Raw genomic sequence first — 18,362 nt, forward strand, 5'->3', positions numbered from 1 at the left:
AGTTTAATTGGAGTATCCCACTCATCCCTTCTCCTATCCAAGTTCCTAATAAAACATAAAAACCAAAGAAACTGGACTGGTCCTTGTCTGAGGTGAAAACACTTGGAAATATGTCAGAATGGTCTACTGTTGCTAATGGTAACCCAGGGGAACCCACACACAGCAGCTCCCATGGGAGTAGTGCTACAATGGTATTAAACCTTAACCACTTGCCGACCGCCGCACGCTGATCTACGTCGGCAGTCAGCCCCTCACAGGCAAAGTGACGTAGGGTTACGTCACTAGCTTGTGAGGGTCTAGGGAGCGAGCGCGCGCCTCCGGAGGCGCGCTCCCGCTCCCGCGTGGTCACGGACCCCCCCCTGCGCGTGTGACCGGCGGACCCGATGTCCGCCGGCCACTCTGCGATCGGCGGGGGAGAGGGAGAAAGTCAGGCAGCTTGTGTAAACAAGCTGCCTGTCATTCTCCCCTCTGTATGAGAGCTGATCATATGGATCTACTATGTAGATCCGTTGATCACTCTGCATACAGCTGAAGCCACAGCCAATCACAGTAAGAATCACGCCCCTAGGGACACACACAGCCCCTCCCTCTCAAATAAAGTTAACCCCTTCACTACCAGTTTAGTGTAAATAACAACATAACAAGACAAGTGGGGAACATAAGAACCCTAAACTTCAGAAGGGCAAACTTTCCAAAATTGTACTCAATGATGGAAAAGGTAAACTGGGACCAAACCCTGGGATCCCTGACCACAGAGGAAAAATGGGAATGCTTTAGGAACATATTAGGCAAAGGCATCTTGCAGTGCATTCCCATGGGAAATAAATTTAGAAGAGACAAAGCCAAACCTGGCTGGCTAAACTGTAGCGTCATAAAACTTATTAGGGGGAAAAAATTGGCCTTCAAGAAGTATAAATCAGAGGGCACAGTATCGGCTTTCGAGCAATACAAGGAGGCAAATAAGAAAAGTAAACAAGAAATCAAGATGGCTAAAATCAACTTTGAGAGACAAATAGCGGAGGATAGTAAAAAAAACCCAAAGAAATTCTTTAAATATATCAACAGCAAAAAAACTAAGGCAGAGCATATTGCACACATAATTAACAATGATGGGAGGATGGTTACAGAGGACACTGAAAAAGCAACCGTGCTAAATGCTTTTTTCTCGTCAGTCTTTACACAGGAAAAGGAGGGGTACACTGACCATGACTGTATGGTTAGTAGTAATAAACAGGACTTGCCACCATGGCTAACAGAGGGGGAAATCAGGGAAAGGCTGGATAAACTTAACACAAACAAATCACCAGGACCGGATGGCATACATCCGAGAGTACTCAAGGAACTCAGTAAAGTTATATCGAGACCACTGTTCCTGATCTTTGCTGACAGTATTAGGACAGGAGATGTACCAGGGGATTGGAAGAAAGCTAACGTGATTCCAATATTCAAAAAGGGCCAGAGGCATATCCCGGGAAATTATAGGCCTGTCAGTTTGACATCAGTAGTATGTAAACTTCTGGAGGGGATGATAAGGGACTATATCGTAGAGTTTGCTAAAGACAACAACATCATCAGCAGTAATCAGCACGGGTTTACAAATGGGCGTTCTTGTCAAACCAATCTCCTTACATTCTACGAGGAGGTGAGCTGTGAGCTAGATAGGGGGAGACCAGTGGATGTGGTGTACTTGGATTTCGCTAAGGCGTTTGATACAGTTCCCCACAAGCGCTTAATTTATAAAATAAGGTCTGCAGGTATCGATAGCAGGGTTTGCTCTTGGATACGGAACTGGCTAAAAAGGCGGGTCCAAAGGGTAGTAATAAACAGCGCATACTCAGACTGGTCTGAGGTGGTAAGCGGGGTCCCCCAAGGCTCAGTCCTGGGACCAACCTTGTTCAATTTATTCATAAACAACATTGAGGTCGGGATCAGTAGTTCGATATCAGTTTTTGCAGATGACACAAAATTGGGCAGGGCAATAACTTCACAACATGAAGCAGATATCCTGCAGAATGACCTGGACAAAATAACAGAGTGGGCAACGACATGGCAAATGAGGTTTAACGTGGAGAAGTGTAAGGTTTTGCACTTGGGGACTAAAAACATAAAATCACAATACACGTTAGGAGGGGAGCCCTTGGGGGAATCAAAAATGGAGAAGGATCTGGGAGTATTGGTTGATGATAGATTAGGAAACAGCATGCAATGTCAAGCGGCAGCTTCCAAAGCCAACAGAATATTAGCATGCATAAAGAAAGGGATGCATTCCAGAGATAAGACTATAATCCTTCCACTTTATAAAACTCTGGTCCGACCGCATCTGGAGTATTCCGTCCAGTTCTGGTCGCCAGTCCTCAGGAGGGATGTGTTGGAGCTGGAGAGAGTCCAGAGAAGGGCAACTAAACTAATTAGGGGATTGGAGGAACTTGACTATGAAGAGCGTCTACAATCGCTCGATTTATTCTCCCTGGAGAAGAGACGTCTGAGGGGGGACATGATAGCAATTTATAAATATCTTAATGGGGATCCCAGCTTAGAAAAAAAGCTGTTCATTCGAAGGGATTGCATGAGGACTCGAGGGCATACAATGCGATTAGAGGAGAAGCGTTTTAACCTCAGGCAACGCGGGGGGTTCTTTACTGTTAGGGCAACAAGATTGTGGAATTCTCTACCACAAGAGGTGGTTTCTGCGGGTAGTATGGTGGCTTTCAAAAGACTCTTAGACTTTCATCTCAAGGATCAGAACATTCAGGGGTATGGGAGATGATTACAGCCACACATGCCTACACAGGTTGAACTGGATGGACTATTGTCTTTATTCAACCTCACCTACTATGTAACTATGTAACCAGTGTATTTTTACAGTAACAGTGCATATATATAGCACTGATTACTGTAGAAATGTCACTGGTAACCCCAAAAGTGTCAAAAATGTCAGTCAAGGGTCCGATCTGTCCGCCCCAATGTCGCAGTACCGCAAAAAAAAATCGCAGATCGCCGCCATTACGCGTTAAAAAAAAAAACAACAAAAATGACAAAAATCTTTCCCTTAGTCAGTAAACGCAATAACTTTTGCGCAAACCAATCAAAATACGCTTTTTGCGATTTTTTTTACCAAACATAGGTAGCATAAAACAAATTGGCCGAAAATGTTAAAAAATTTTGTTTTTTACATTTTTTTTGGGGGGAATTTCATATAAAAAAAGGGAAAAATATTATTTTTGAAAAATTGACGCTCTTTTTTTGTTTATAGCGCGTGATCAAAAAATCGCACAGGTGATCAAATACTGCCAAAAGAAAGCTCTGTTTGTGGGAAAAAAAGGACGCCAAATTCGTTTAGGTACAGCGTCGCACGACCGCGCAATTGTCCGTTAAAGTCACGCAGTGCCGAATCGCAAAATACCCCCTGGTCGTTTAGCAGCCAAATCCTCCGGGGCTTAAGTGGTTAAAGAGGAGCTCCAGCATCCCCCAGAAAAATTAAAAGCTAGCTACAAGTACTTTAGCTGCTGACCTTTATTTTATGGACATATACCTGTCCAGGGATCAAGTGTTGTCCTCGTCCAAGCTGACTCTTCAATCAGGATCGGGTCCAGGCCCCAGCATCTTATATAAGGTAAACTGGCAGTGAAGCCTTGTGGCTTCATAGCCTTTTTCCCACTGCGCATGCGCGAGCCCTGCTGCATGTTGTGAATTGTCCGGTAGTCTTCTGGGATCTGTGATGTGTCCCAGAAGGCTGTGGGGGAAGAAGGAGGGGGGCTGAACTTCTGTTCAGATCACCATGGCGATCTGACCAGAAGTAGGAGCGGGTACCTGGTATCCCCCAACCTCCTCAAATTGTGCCAATAATTAAAGGGGGGGGGGGGGGTTGACAAGAATGCAAAAAAGCGGACTTTCCTCTCTTGGGTGAAGTTCTGATGCCTTTTTTTTGGAAGTACACCCTGGGTCTTCCAAAACTTTTTTTGCCCTGATGTGATGCCCAGCCAGCGTATGTGCAGTAGGGGGCTGTCTGCCAAGTACTTTGTACTGTGCAAATGCCAGCTGGGCACACTGCCAGATCTCAGAAAGACCAGATTCACTACTGTGGCATTGCCAGCATCCACACAGGCGCCGGCTGAGCATAGCACCAGAGTGCAGAAAGGAAGCAGCCCCTACTGCACATGCACAGTTCCGTTGGCGTCTACTGCGCATGGGTACCACACAAGGGGGTGGGTGGGTGCATATCGGGTTGTCACCAGGGAGATACTGGAGACACCCTTTAGACAAAAAGTCCACAGAGAAACCTTTATAGGCTGGTAATGCTGTACAGTCCACACAAAACTGTGACAATACACACGTCAAAGAGGGCTTGTTTTAAAGTGCTTTTACTACTTGTTCGGAATATGTAAATACTTTCCTGTGCATGATATGGGCATAGGTGACCTTTAGGAGGTCTTAAAGCAAATGTCTTGGTTATATGTATCCCTGTGTCAATCAGCCCTGTCCCCTGTGTCCTGGTTGTCGGGAATAAACTCTCTGATTCTCTAGACTCCAGGGGGTGTTGTAGCAAGTGGCCGTTCCCAGCAGCAGAAAGCATGCTAATACAACTTGCCTAGTAACACTACCTCCCTGTGCTGACACCTGCATCCTAGCAATACACGGACCTTGTCAAAACAATGCTCTGTCTGCTACTAGAGGTAAGGTACCTTGCTGGTAAAATGGAAATTTCAATCCACTTGACTACTCTTTAAATCATTAACACAAACCAATCATAAAATGTCACCACAATGTTGGGGGTGCCCCTACCCATACACAAGGCTAACGTAAAGCAGGGAAACTGTAGTCCCCAAGCTATGGTCAAAGCGGTGAGTATGAAGACGTCCTCTCCCTTCCACCTGCCAGCTGAGGCTTGGAGAATACAAGAGGACGAGAAGGAGATCACATGACTGAGAATTGTTAGTGACTTTAGACTTTAGAAAAAAAAAACATCTTGAGAAACAAAAATGGATCTTTGCTCAGTAGGCAGGAGGTTGGCTATAATGACCACATGATGGTATGCTGGAATTCTGCATTAAAATGCAAGTTTAGCCTGACAAAGAATGTACATTAAAAATAAACTATTATTTTAAATCTTTAGCATCAGCCCATGAATTTTGTCATTTTAACTCCACTTTCCTGTTTCTTCTAATGGCTAAAGGTATAGGAAAGAAATGCAGCACTTAAAGGTTCATTCATGAAAAAGTACACAATCACTAGGAACGTCCAGAGTGTATAAAAGGAAATAAATATTCCTAAATGTAAAAGTCCATAAGTCCTAGGGGACACCCAAGGTGCATAAAGATATACTATAGGTGAAATAAAACTCCTACACCTACACCATAGCACACTGGGCCTCTTACACTAAGGTATGGACCACTAGATTATAGGTGGTCATACAAGCGTTCCAAAACTCCTTTGGCTTGTCTTTAATCCACAGGTTGGAGTTTGACTATCAAACGTCACATCGCAACAAGCACCGACCGCGGCCATCTTATTGGTTGGAAAGCATTCGGGGTCCCAACAATGATGCAGCTTGGAAAATCCATCTGTATTGGCTCTTTCCTCCAGCAAGAAGAATGGACATCAAACATTGGATAAGGTCTATAGACATACAGATGCTCCTCCATTGTCACAAAAATCCACTGTTATCCACAAAAGGAAGCTGTGCAAGAATTAAAGTGGTACTAAAGGCAAAATTAAAAAATGGCAAACTGTATATGATGCAGTCTGTCATTAGCAATAACAAAGCAGTCTTTGCCTGAGTCCTCCATGTGAATTCGTTTTTTTTTTACCTGTTGACCTTGCTGTTATTTTTCAACTTCCCAAAAACTGCCTAAAACGTGCTAGCTGGAGTTCTGTATTAATTTATTAGTCACTTATGTAAAGTCCATCTAACACTACCCTTTTCAGACAATTTCGCTGTCCAAAGGTGTCCCCATTACTCCTTTATAGCCACCATCATACAGGAAGTGTTACTGGCGGGATCACCAAGTGAAAATAAAAAAAAAAGCTAAAAACAGAAAACGAATGCAGGCATGACATCTACAGATTGGAAATCTGAAATTTAAAACGCATTTTTGTTTTTGGGTTTTAGATGTGCTTTAAGCAAGAATGTTATATGCAGACCTGAATAAAAGCAGTAGCAACTCCTAATATATAGATCACGTAAAGAGCTGGCAGGGTCTTTTTACTGCGTAACTGTGCCCAATGGGTTTTGGAAGGGTATCTAAGATTTGCAGGGATCCATTTCAGCACAGTTGATGGTGCGTGGCCCCTGGCTGATGCCTGGAGCTAGCATTTGGTGTAGAAGGTACAAGGAAAACCCAGGTGAGCTGGAAGGTGTGACAGAGCTGGGATAGGGGGTGGCTTCCCTGGGTGCAATAGTTTATTTCAGGGATGAGGGCTCCCTGTGCTACTTTCCTCAGTTACAAGGCTGACAGGAGTAGTGACAGCAACATCACCACTAACCCTAAGGTGGGGGGTGCAGTTTGGCATCTATGCCCTGGGCGCTGGATGAACTTGTCCCGACACTGAGGTGTGAAGCTTGAGGTTTTGTGTGTGCCAGCTCTGTAAGAAAAGGCGAACTGTTGCTCCTGTTCCATGGGTTAAGTGAAAGAGACACACCCAGGTGACAATGAAAGGATATGGCTTGGCAGGCAAACACAGCTGAGCTCCAGGGAAATTGAGTTTCTGTTCTCATGCTTGAAGGAAGCATTTTCTTGTTATCTGTTAGACCTGCGTAGTAGCAGTGGTGACAGAACAGAGAGAATGTACATGAAAAAAATAAGAAGCCATCGCTTAGTATCATAAACAATGTAGGCTATGTGGGACTTTAGGTGAGACACCAGCAGGTAATGCCCAGCGTCTCCATCTCTGTATCAGAAAAAACAAAGGTTGAAAAGGATTAAAAGAGGTGCATGGAAGCCAGCCAGCCCCCAGTCTGATGTACTCACCCTCCAGTCTGCCACCAACCACGTAGACCTGTCTCATGATATAAATAAAGAACAGGGGTTTAGTTGACATGCATTTGCAAACGCATGTGTAAGCTGCAGGGCCACGACACGGCACCCTGTTTTACCTGCAGTCCTAACACTTTAAATTTGAGTGTCTCCACACTGGGAGCACATGGCTGCTAATGGATGGATAGGAGGCAGGTGGGAGGGAGCAGCCCAAACCTCCCCCAACCCACCCCCATCCATGACTGGTCTAGTATCTCAAAACTCTAATAGCGATGTAATTGCGATGGTACAAACTGAAAACGACCAGCTGAGAAGCATACACCTCCAACCCCTTGGCGGATGCAGTGTAAAACACAGATTGGGACCAGTGGCGGCTGGTGCTCAAAATTTTTGGGGGGCGCAAAAAGAAAAATGTAATAGGTATTGCTTCGCGTCAAAAAACGCAGTAAAAAATTGCGTGACTTTGAAGTCATGGTACAGGCATGGCACAGGTGATGGTATAGGCATGGCATAGGTGATGGTACAGGCATGGCACAGGTGATGGTACAGGAGATGGTATAGGCATGGCACAGATATGGTATAGGCATGTCACAGGTCATGGTACAGGAGATGGTATATGCCCCCTTTCAATGCAGTGACCAGCGTACATGCCCCCTTTCAATGCAGAGACCAGTGTACATGCCCCCTTCAATGCAGAGTTCAGCGTGCGTGCCCCCTTCAATGCAATGAACATTGTGCTGTGCCCCCTTCAATGCAATGAACACTGTGCTATGCCCCCTTCCATGCAATAAACACTGTGCTGTGCCCCCACAATGCAGAGTTCAGCGTGCATGCCCCCTTCAATGCAACTGTGCTGTGCCCCCTTCAATGCAATGAACAATGTGCTGTGCCCCCTTCAATGCAATGAACACTGTGCTATGCCCCCTTCAATGCAATAAACACTGTGCTGTGCCCCCTTCAATGCAATAAACACTGTTCTGTGCCCCAACAATGCAGAGTTCAGCGTGCATGCCCCCTTCAATGCAATAAACACTGTGCTGTGCCCCCTTCAATGCAATAAACACTGTGCTGTGCCCCCTTCAATGCAATAAACACTGTGCTGTGCCCCCTTCAATGCAATGAACACTGTGCTGTGCCCCCTTCAATGCAATAAACACTGTGCTGTGCCCCCTTCAATGCAATAAACACTGTGCTGTGCCCCCTTCAATGCAATAAACACTGTGCTGTGCCCCCTTCAATGCAATAAACACTGTGATGTGCCCCCTTCAATGCAATAAACACTGTGCTGTGCCCCCTTCAATGCAATAAACACTGTGCTGTGCCCCCTTCAATGCAATAAACACTGTTCTGTGCCCCCTTCAATGCAATGAACACTGTGCTATGCCCCCTTCAATGCAATAAACACTGTGCTGTGCCCTCTTCAATGCAATAAACACTGTGCTGTGCCCCCTTCAATGCAATAAACACTGTGCTGTGCCCCCTTCAATGCAATAAACACTGTGCTGTGCCCCCTTCAATGCAATGAACACTGTGCTGTGCCCCCACAATGCAATGAACACTGTGCTGTGCCCCCTTCAATGCAATAAACACTGTGCTGTGCCCCCTTCAATGCAATAAACACTGTGCTGTGCCCCCTTCAATGCAATGAACTCTGTGCTGTGCCCCAACAATGCAGAGTTCAGCGTGCATGCCCCCTTCAATGCAACTGTGCTGTGCCCCCTTCAATGCAATGAACACTGTGCTGTGCCCCCACAATGCAGAGTTCAGCGTGCATGCCCCCTTCAATGCAACTGTGCTGTGCCCCCTTCAATGCAATAAACACTGTGCAGAGTTCAGCGTGCGTGCCCCCTTCAATGCAACTGTTCCGTGCCCCCCATCAATGCAGAGTTCAGCGTGCGAGCCCCTTTCAATGCAGAGCGCCACAGCATTGTCCCCAATCACTGCAGAGTGCCACAGCATTGTCCCCAATCACTGCAGAGCGCCACAGCATTGTCCCCAATCACTGCAGAGCGCCACAGCATTGTCCCCAATGATTGCAGAGTGCGCCACAGCATTGTACCCCAATGATTGTAGAGTGCCACAGCATTGTACCCCAATGATTGCAGAGCGCCACAGCATTGTACCCCAATCACTGCAGAGTGCCACAGCATTGTACCCCAATGATTGCAGAGCGCCACAGCATTGTCCCCCGATGATTGCAGAGCGCCACAGCATTGTCCCCCAATGATTGCAGAGCGCCACAGCATTGTCCTACAATAATTGCAGAGCGCCACAGCATTGTCCCCCAATGATTGCAGAGCACCACAGCATTGTCCCCCAATGATTGCAGAGCGCCACAGCATTGTCCCCCAATGATTGCAGAGTGCCCACAGCATTGTCCCCCAATGATTGCAGAGTGCCCACAGCATTGTACCCCAATGGTTGCAGAGCGCCACAGCATTGTCCCCCAATGATTGCAGAGCGCCACAGCATTGTCCCCCAATGATTGCAGAGCACCACAGCATTGTCCCCCAATGATTGCAGAGTGCCCACAGCATTGTACCCCAATGATTGCAGAGTGCCACAGTATTGTACCCCAATGATTGCAGAGTGCCCACAGCATTGTACCGCAGTGATTGCAGAGTGCCACAGCATTGTACCCCAATGATTGCAGAGTGGCCACAGCATTGTCCCCCAATGATTGCAGAGCGCCACAGCATTGTCCCCCAATGATTGCAGAGCGCCACAGCATTGTCCCCCAATGATTGCAGAGCGCCACAGCATTGTCCCCCAATGATTGCAGAGTGCCACAGCATTGTCCCCCAATTATTGCAGAGCGCCACAGCATTGTCCCCCAATTATTGCAGAGCGCCACAGAATTGTCCCCCAATGATTGCAGAGCGCCACAGCATTGTCCCCCAATTATTGCAGAGTGCCAGCATTGCACCCCAAATATTGCAGAGTGCCACAGCATTGTCCCCAAATTATTGCAGAGCGCCACAGCATTGTCCCCCAATGATTGCAGAGCGCCACAGCATTGTCCCCCAATTATTGCAGAGTGCCAGCATTGTACCCCAATTATTGCAGAGTGCCACAGCATTGTCCCCAAATTATTGCAGAGCGCCACAGCATTGTCCCCCAATGATTGCAGAGCGCCACAGCATTGTCCCCCAATGATTGCAGAGCGCCACAGCATTGTCCCCCAATTATTGCAGAGTGCCAGCATTGTCCCCCAATGATTGCAGAGCGCCACAGCTTTGTCCCCCAATTATTGCAGAGTGCCAGCATTGTCCCCCAATGATTGCAGAGTGCCAGCATTGTACCCCAATGATTGCAGAGTGCCAGCATTGTACCCCAATTATTGCAGAGCGCCACAGCATTGTCCCCCAATGATTGCAGAGCGCCACAGCATTGTCCCCCAATTATTGCAGAGTGCCAGCATTGTACCCCAATTATTGCAGAGTGCCACAGCATTGTCCCCAAATTATTGCAGAGCGCCACAGCATTGTCCCCCAATGATTGCAGAGCGCCACAGCATTGTCCCCCAATTATTGCAGAGTGCCAGCATTGTACCCCAATTATTGCAGAGTGCCACAGCATTGTCCCCAAATTATTGCAGAGCGCCACAGCATTGTCCCCCAATGATTGCAGAGCGCCACAGCATTGTCCCCCAATGATTGCAGAGCGCCACAGCATTGTCCCCCAATTATTGCAGAGTGCCAGCATTGTCCCCCAATGATTGCAGAGCGCCACAGCTTTGTCCCCCAATTATTGCAGAGTGCCAGCATTGTCCCCCAATGATTGCAGAGTGCCAGCATTGTACCCCAATGATTGCAGAGTGCCAGCATTGTCCCCCAATTATTGCAGAGTGCCCACAGCATTGTACCCCAATCGATGCAGAGACCAGCGTGCATGCTCCCTTCAAACTTACCTGGCGGCGGCGCGGCTCAGCTTCTTCCTCCTCTTCTGCGGCGGGTCCTTCTCCCTCGTCTCGGCGGCGGGAACCGGCGGGCGGCCTCTCCTCTTCTCTGAGTGACGGTGAGTGACTGACGCACGCACCGGCACCGCCCCCATTGCGACGTCAGCGATATCCTGGATGATGATTGGTCCAGGCTGTAGACTGGACCAATCACAGCCAGGATATCAGAAAGTGGGGGTGTCCAATCGCAAAGACTTGCGCCCAGGTTACCCCCCAGAAGGCAGCCAATTGGCGCCTCTTCTGGGACGTAACCCCACCCCCCCCCCTCCCCCTAGCCACCAGTTCCATCAGGCGAGGCCGGCGAACCCAATTTTTTTTTTTTGTACAACTTTATTTGTTCGTTTTGTTTTTTTTTTTTTTTCTTTTTTTTTTTTGTTTTTTTTTAGGGGTAGGGGGGCGGAGCCCTGGCGCCCCCTATGCACGGGCCGCCACTGATTGGGACTTTATATGAGGCGATTGGCCTGTAAAGCACAGTGCCTCCATCCCTAATTTCATAAAATATTTGGGACTTTACATGAGACTTCTGTTCTCATGCTTGAAGGAAGCATTTTCTTGTTATCTGTTAGACCTGCCTAGTGGCAGTGGTGACAGAACAGAGAGAATGTACATGAAGAAAATGAGAAGCCATCACTTAGTATCATAGCCCCAGTCTACAGTTGCAGACACAGAAAGCCTGTAAACGTTGCAGAGTCTGGAAGTTTGGACTCTTGTACAGTTAACAGAGTTGAACTATTACTTGCTCCATTTGGCAATTGATCCCTATTTTAGGACTTTCTGCTCCATGAATTGAGAGCCATAAGTTATACAGATATACCCCAATAAGGTGTTCCCCTTAAAGTGCCATTAACCCCTCCGATTTTTTTAAGCACTCTCAGCAAACATTGCCTAAAAATTGTCAACAAGGCGTTGGGTGGATCACGCCTGCCTTTTTTTTTTTTTTTTTTTAAACAAAGCCTCAGGTTTTTATTGTGTATCATTAAAACTTGGCACTGTGTAGGGGCCAGTTGCCAGCACCCTATCATCTGATGACGTTGGTTGATAAGGAGGAAGTTGACAGCCCGAACAGCATCTTTGTTTGCTCCTCCCCCTCCCCTTTCCATCAGCATTGGGTCACTTGAGCTGAGTGAGAAAAAAACCCTGATATACTTGTCAGTGCCAGTGTGCAGTGGTATATTTGCTTTGGAAACATAAACCACCTCTAACACTGGGTGTCCTATGTGTGTGGATGTTGTTGCATTACGTAAAACTATTCATTTTGTTTTTTTTTAATTAGAAATTGGGCGCATCAAGATGCATAATATACATAATTTTAATGGGTTCCATTGTTTGAAAAAAGGTTTAGAAACACTGCTCTAGACTGTTCTGTACACTGGTAAATCTTTCCTGTGAAGATAAGAAGTTCAGGAAAAGAGTGCTGAGGGTGCAGGAGCAATGATCACTGATGCCACCGGCAGTAATCAGGCAAAACAAAATCCAACAGGCTGGTTGTACTGAAGTCGAGTGATGGATTGACTTCAGTACACCCAGACTGCCCATAGATGGATCAAAATGAATCTGGTTCCTGCTGATTTCGATCTATCAATGGCCGGCTTAGGTTTAGTTTCATAAAAAAAATATTATTTTGATGTGCTCCTTTTGCTGCTGGCTCCTGCATTCATTTAAATCTTCCGCCTCCAATCCCTTCCCTACCGTTGCCGATGCGATTTTGCAGTGCAGCGGGTTAATAGAGATTAGGGGGTTGTGACAGGCACTCACAAAAGTGGCTGACTGTGCCCATCCTTTCTGCCCTCCTCCTCTATTCACAGAAGCCATACTACATCTTCTATGAGTGTGTATCAATTGAGGAGGGGCAGATGATTAAAAGGTCTGCCCCTCTACCCATAAATTATTTTTCATTCAGAGAAGTGATAGTATGGCCTTTGTAAATGGAGGAGGTGGTTGGAATGGGCAGGATAGCTGATGCTGTTTTCTTTTCCTGAGACCATGGATTTCCCCCATCAACACAAGTCAGTATTATTAGGGGAATCCTTCAAGCAGAGCTATTGTGTTCTCCTGGTGGGGGGGGGGGGGGCTATCCCTGGTAAGCAACACAGTGAATATTGGTGGTTGCTATAGCCGCTGGCAATAATCGCATGGTTAAAATCTGACATGCTGGTATACCCAAGCTGATTGATGGATCGACTTGGGCAGGGCTGCTAATAGAAATTACCTGACAGGGCTCCCCCCCCCCACACAGTGAATATTGGTGGTTGCTATAGCCGCTGGCAAAAATCGCATGGTGAAAATCTGACATGCTGGTATACCCAAGCTGATTGATGGATCGACTTGGGCAGGGCTGCTAATAGAAATTACCTGACAGGGCTCCCCCCCCCCCTCAAGAAAATATTAAAGTTATAGTTTGCTAAAAATACAATAAAATTATTATCAGCAGACACAAATACAACATAACTAATGCAATTCCTGGTAAATCTGAAAGACACAACTGAGTTAATAAATAAAAATGAAATAAAACAAAATATACAGGCTGGGCAGTTGGAGCTCCAAGATCAGAGACACAGAGGGAGAGAAACAAAGTTACAGAGATAAACTTAGAAGCTGAGCTAACATTACAGCCAGGGTGGAAGGGGGGGGGCTGCACAGGAAGGGAGATTAGAGAGGGATGACTATTTCTTTCTCAGCAGATAAAAGCTGGCAGCAGGGAGAGGGAGAGAAAACTACTTTCAGCTGCTGGAGGAAGAGTTCTGCAATTGTCGTCTATCACTAATCCCCCTCCCTGTGCGGGCCCCCCTGTGTGCTCGAACCCCCTACAGGAGGACCAGTGGTCCCCCCTATCAGCGGCCCTGGTCTTGGGTACAATCTGCCTGGCCATAGATGGGTTGAATCTTGGCAGGTCCCTGCTAAAGCGGCCAATATTCAATCCATCTATGGTCAGCTTTATTCAGGCACTCTAGATGACTGCCTTTTACAGCTGCCTCATAAACCCATCTCACTAGAAGATTATGGCGGCTGGGTGAGGGGAATCAAAGGAAGATTTCAAGGAATGCAGATCCCAGCAGCATAAGGGACACAGAAGATTAATAGTAAGTAACGTCCCTGGTGCTGATTTATTTATTTAGGTTTTTTTTTTTTTTTTACTAAACTTAGGTTTTTTGCATTCAGTACTTTCGATGCTCTTTCAAAAAAAGCACCAAAACCATGGGACATAATAGAGGTCTATGGAAAAGCACAGCTAGCCCCTACGAAAACTGTGAGTAAACTGCGCTTCACCCGCAGTGTGAAAGCTCCTCAATGGATATTCTCACATCAAGCATTTTGTCTGTGCTTAATTTTCAGCAATGTGTTCTCGCCAAAGCATTGTACTGCTATATGTTGGGAAAAAAAACTCTTGCAATTTGGGTTAATTGATCTTCACCATTCAAATGCGAATTGTGCCCATCAAAAATACAGGGAAACATATCCCTAATCCTGTAACTTGCATTAATATAGTCTAAGGTGAAGGAACTCTCACTCCTTTTTTTTAGAAAACACATTGAAGTTTACGCTACTGAAAAGAACAAATCAATAGGATATTTTCACAAAAGCTTCTAAGCATGACCAAAGCAGAACAATCACACATGGAAAGCAATGTACAAATCCTGTGCTTCTCTATACCACTGCTTTCTGACACTATAGGTCAAGTCATCAAGATTTAATCGCAGGGGCTGATTTCAGCATCGGGCAAGCAGAAGCATGCTTCAGCATTTACAAAAATGATATTGCTGTCTTCAGGAATTACTTGAATTGCTGATGTTTATACCGCTTCAAAAAGACAAAATATTGTACATGGCTTAAAAGCAGTGTTTTAGCTATACGGCTGTGTAAATGGGCTAGATGGGAAGAAGTTATAATAAAATGATCTTAGAAAGGGAGTTCTTTACTCCTGAATGATGTAATATGAAATTGGTAATTGCTTTCACACAATCCATGCATGACTGCGTATTATGACAGAGAAGAGACTGCATAAGATTTTTATGTAGGGACTGACAATGAAAGACATACATCATTAGGCTATATGACTCTACACAGCAAGAAAAGCGAAAGCAAGATTCCTTCCCTTGTATTACTAGGAGCACATACAGTATTCCTCATATGTAATTATAATCTAATCTAATCTATCTATCTATCTATCTATCTATCTATCTATCTATCTATCTATCTATCTATCTATCTATCTATCTATCTATCTATCTATCTATCTATCTCTATAAATATATTATTCTACTAAATAATATACTGCATATCTGCAGCAAGAAATTGCCCACTTATTGCCCTATGCTAGTATCATACATGCATCCCAAGGCATTTCACACATGGCAGATACCCCTTTTTGATGTCATCTGAACAAACCAGATCTATAACATGCTAGTTAAGATCTGTCATTACTAATCATGATGGATTTAGCTGTCCGAGGTGCTCTATTCAGACTCCCCCCACACACACACACTTCAAGGGTTGAATTCTTGTTTTTTGTCTAATGTACCATTAAAAAGCAGTTTTGCTTACCTTGTCGCTTGCTCCCCAGAGAGCCAGCAGTCTCCAGTTCCCCTCAATGCTCCTGGTTGTAGGTGGGCCTTTGGTGTCCTTACTTACATTGCAGGACTGAAGGTGCTGCATTGTAGACACTGCTCCACAGGCCTACAACCAATGGAGCAGTGAAGAGAAATGGGTTTGGGAGGCTAGTCACACAGAGAGAAAGAAGCCTGTGGGATAAGGTAGGAAAGACAAAAAAAGGACTTTTAACCCTTGGATTGGAGGGGTAACTTTATACTGTATTGGGCAGCACAGTTGCTGAGTGGTTAGCACTTCTGCCTGACAGCACTAGGGTCATTGGTTTGAATACCAACCATGGCTCTACCTGCATGGAATTTTCATGTTTTTCCTGTGCTTGTATGAAATCAGGGTACCCCGGTTTCCTCCTATGTTCTAAAGACATGCTTGTAGGTTAAAGGCCCTAGTATTTGTATAAATGTAAGTTAGGGTCCTTAGATTGTAAGGTCTTTGAGGACAGGGACTGATGTGAATGTGTAATACATGTAAAGTGCTGCTTAAATTGACAATGCTATATAAGAACCTGAAATACATAAATACTCTAATTCGAAGCTCAAGGAATTTTTTGTACAAAAAGCTCCAAATATTAAGCAGAAAGTGAAAATATTGAGAAGGGTTGCACATTGTTTAACCACTAGCGGGCTGATCACTGAATTAGTGTCATTGGTGATGTCAGTGTCAGTTACTCAGTTTCCACCCAGTATCAATTAGTGTCAGATTTCCCACCACACTATCACAGTCCCACTAAAAGTCGCTGATCACCGCCATTACGAGTATATAAAAAATAAATAAAAATTCCAGTATATATATATACCACAGTTTGTAGATGCTAAAACTTTCACTCAAATTAATCAAAATACACTTATTGGGATTTTTTTTTTAACAAAGACATGTAGCAGAATACATTTTGGCCTACATTTCTAAAGAAATTAGATTTTTTCAAACATTTTTATTAGATATGTTTTATAGCAGAAACTTAAAAATATTGTTGCTTTTATTTCAATATTTTCAGCCTTTTTTTGTTTATAAATAAAAAAATGTAATACCCAGTGGTGATCAAATACCACCAAAAGAAAGCTCTATTTGTGTAAAAAAATTATAATAATTTAATTTGGGTAAAGCATTACCATGAAATTGCCAATTAAATAGGGCAGTGCCAAATAGCAAAAAATTGCCTTGTTACGAAGGGTGAAAAACCTTAAGTGGTTAAATTGAATATATTTGAAACACAGAAAACAACGTATTACATATAAAACACATACATCTGTCATCTGTCCAACACTATAAATCTATGTTGTTACAAAATACTTACCAAATTATATATAATATCACATTTTAACCACTCTACTACCGCTCACGGTAATAGTACTGCGGCAGAGTGGCTCGTTCCCGTCCAGTCACGTAGTATTAACGTGACTGGACTCCTCCCCTTCTGGGCGGCGCTTGCGCGCCGCCGGAGGCTCGCTCCCGCTGTTTTCATTCACAGCGGGAGTCGGGCCAGGGGAGGAGCAGCGGCGATCGCCGCTGCTCTTACCCGATCGTCGGGGATCGAGTCTGGAGATCCGCCCGCTGTGTGTAAACACAGCGGGCGGATCTCCATAGTGACAGGGAGTGACAGATCGGACTGTTCAGCATAGCTGGACATCCGATCTGTCCATGAATCACATAGTCACCTCCCCCCCTACACGTCAGTAAGCACCAGGCATACATTAACCCCTCCCTCTCCAATAAAATTAACCCCTTCCCTGCCAGTGTCATTTTTACAGTAACAGTGCATATATATAGCACTGATTACTGCAGTAATGTCACTGGTACCCCCAAAAGTGTCAAAAATGTCAGTCAGGGGTCCGGTCTGTCCGCCGCAATGTCGCAGTCCCGCAAAAAAAATCGCAGATCGCCGCCATTACGCGTTAAAAAAAAAAACACCAAAAATGACAGAAATCTTTCCCTTTGTTAGTAAACGCAATAACTTTTGCGCAAACCAATCAAAATACGCTTATTGCGATTTTTTTTACCAAACATATGTAGCATAAAACAAATTGGCCAAAAACTTTTAAAAAAATTGGTTTTTACATCTTTTTTGGGGGGAATTTCATATAAAAAAATGTGAAAAATATTGTTATTTTTTCAAAATAAACGCTCTTTTTTTGTTTATAGCGCAAAAAGTAAAAATCGCACAGGTGATCAAATACCACCAAAAGAAAGCTCTGTTTGTGGGAAAAAAAGGACGTAAATTTCGTTTGGGTACGGCGTCGCACGACCGCGCAATTGTCAGTTGAAGTCGCACAGCGCCGAATCGCAAAAAGTGGCCTGGACGGAAGACAGCAAAATCCTCCGGTTGTAAAGTGGTTAAGTGATACATTTACAGGGGTTGAACAAAATTATAGAAACATGGTTACATTGTTGGTAAGGTTGAATAAAGACACTAATCAATCCAGTTCAACCTGTGTGGGTGTGTGTGTGTGTGTTCATGTCGATAATCATTTCCCATATCCCTGTATAGTGTGTTCACTAAGTTGCACATCCAAGAGTTTTTAAAACTATCAATACTTCCTGCTGACACCACAGATTGTGGAAGGGAGTTCCAAATCCTTACTGCCCTGACAGTGAAAAACCCCCTACGCAGCTTAAGGTACACTGGCTGCTCCTCCAATTACATTGAGTGGCCCCATGTCTTTTTCAACATCAAGTAAAAGAACAAAATTGTTACCTAATATGGTGTTGGACCGCCTTTGGCATTCAAGACACCTGAATTGTCCTGGGAATTGACAATTATAAGTCTTGGATGGTGGGTAATGGAATCTGATACCACTCTCCACGCAAAAATTATTCCAGTTCTCTCA

This window comes from Pelophylax lessonae, assembly GCF_965119305.1.
Source record: "Pelophylax lessonae genome assembly, chromosome: 3".
Taxonomy (NCBI): Eukaryota; Metazoa; Chordata; class Amphibia; order Anura; family Ranidae; genus Pelophylax; species Pelophylax lessonae.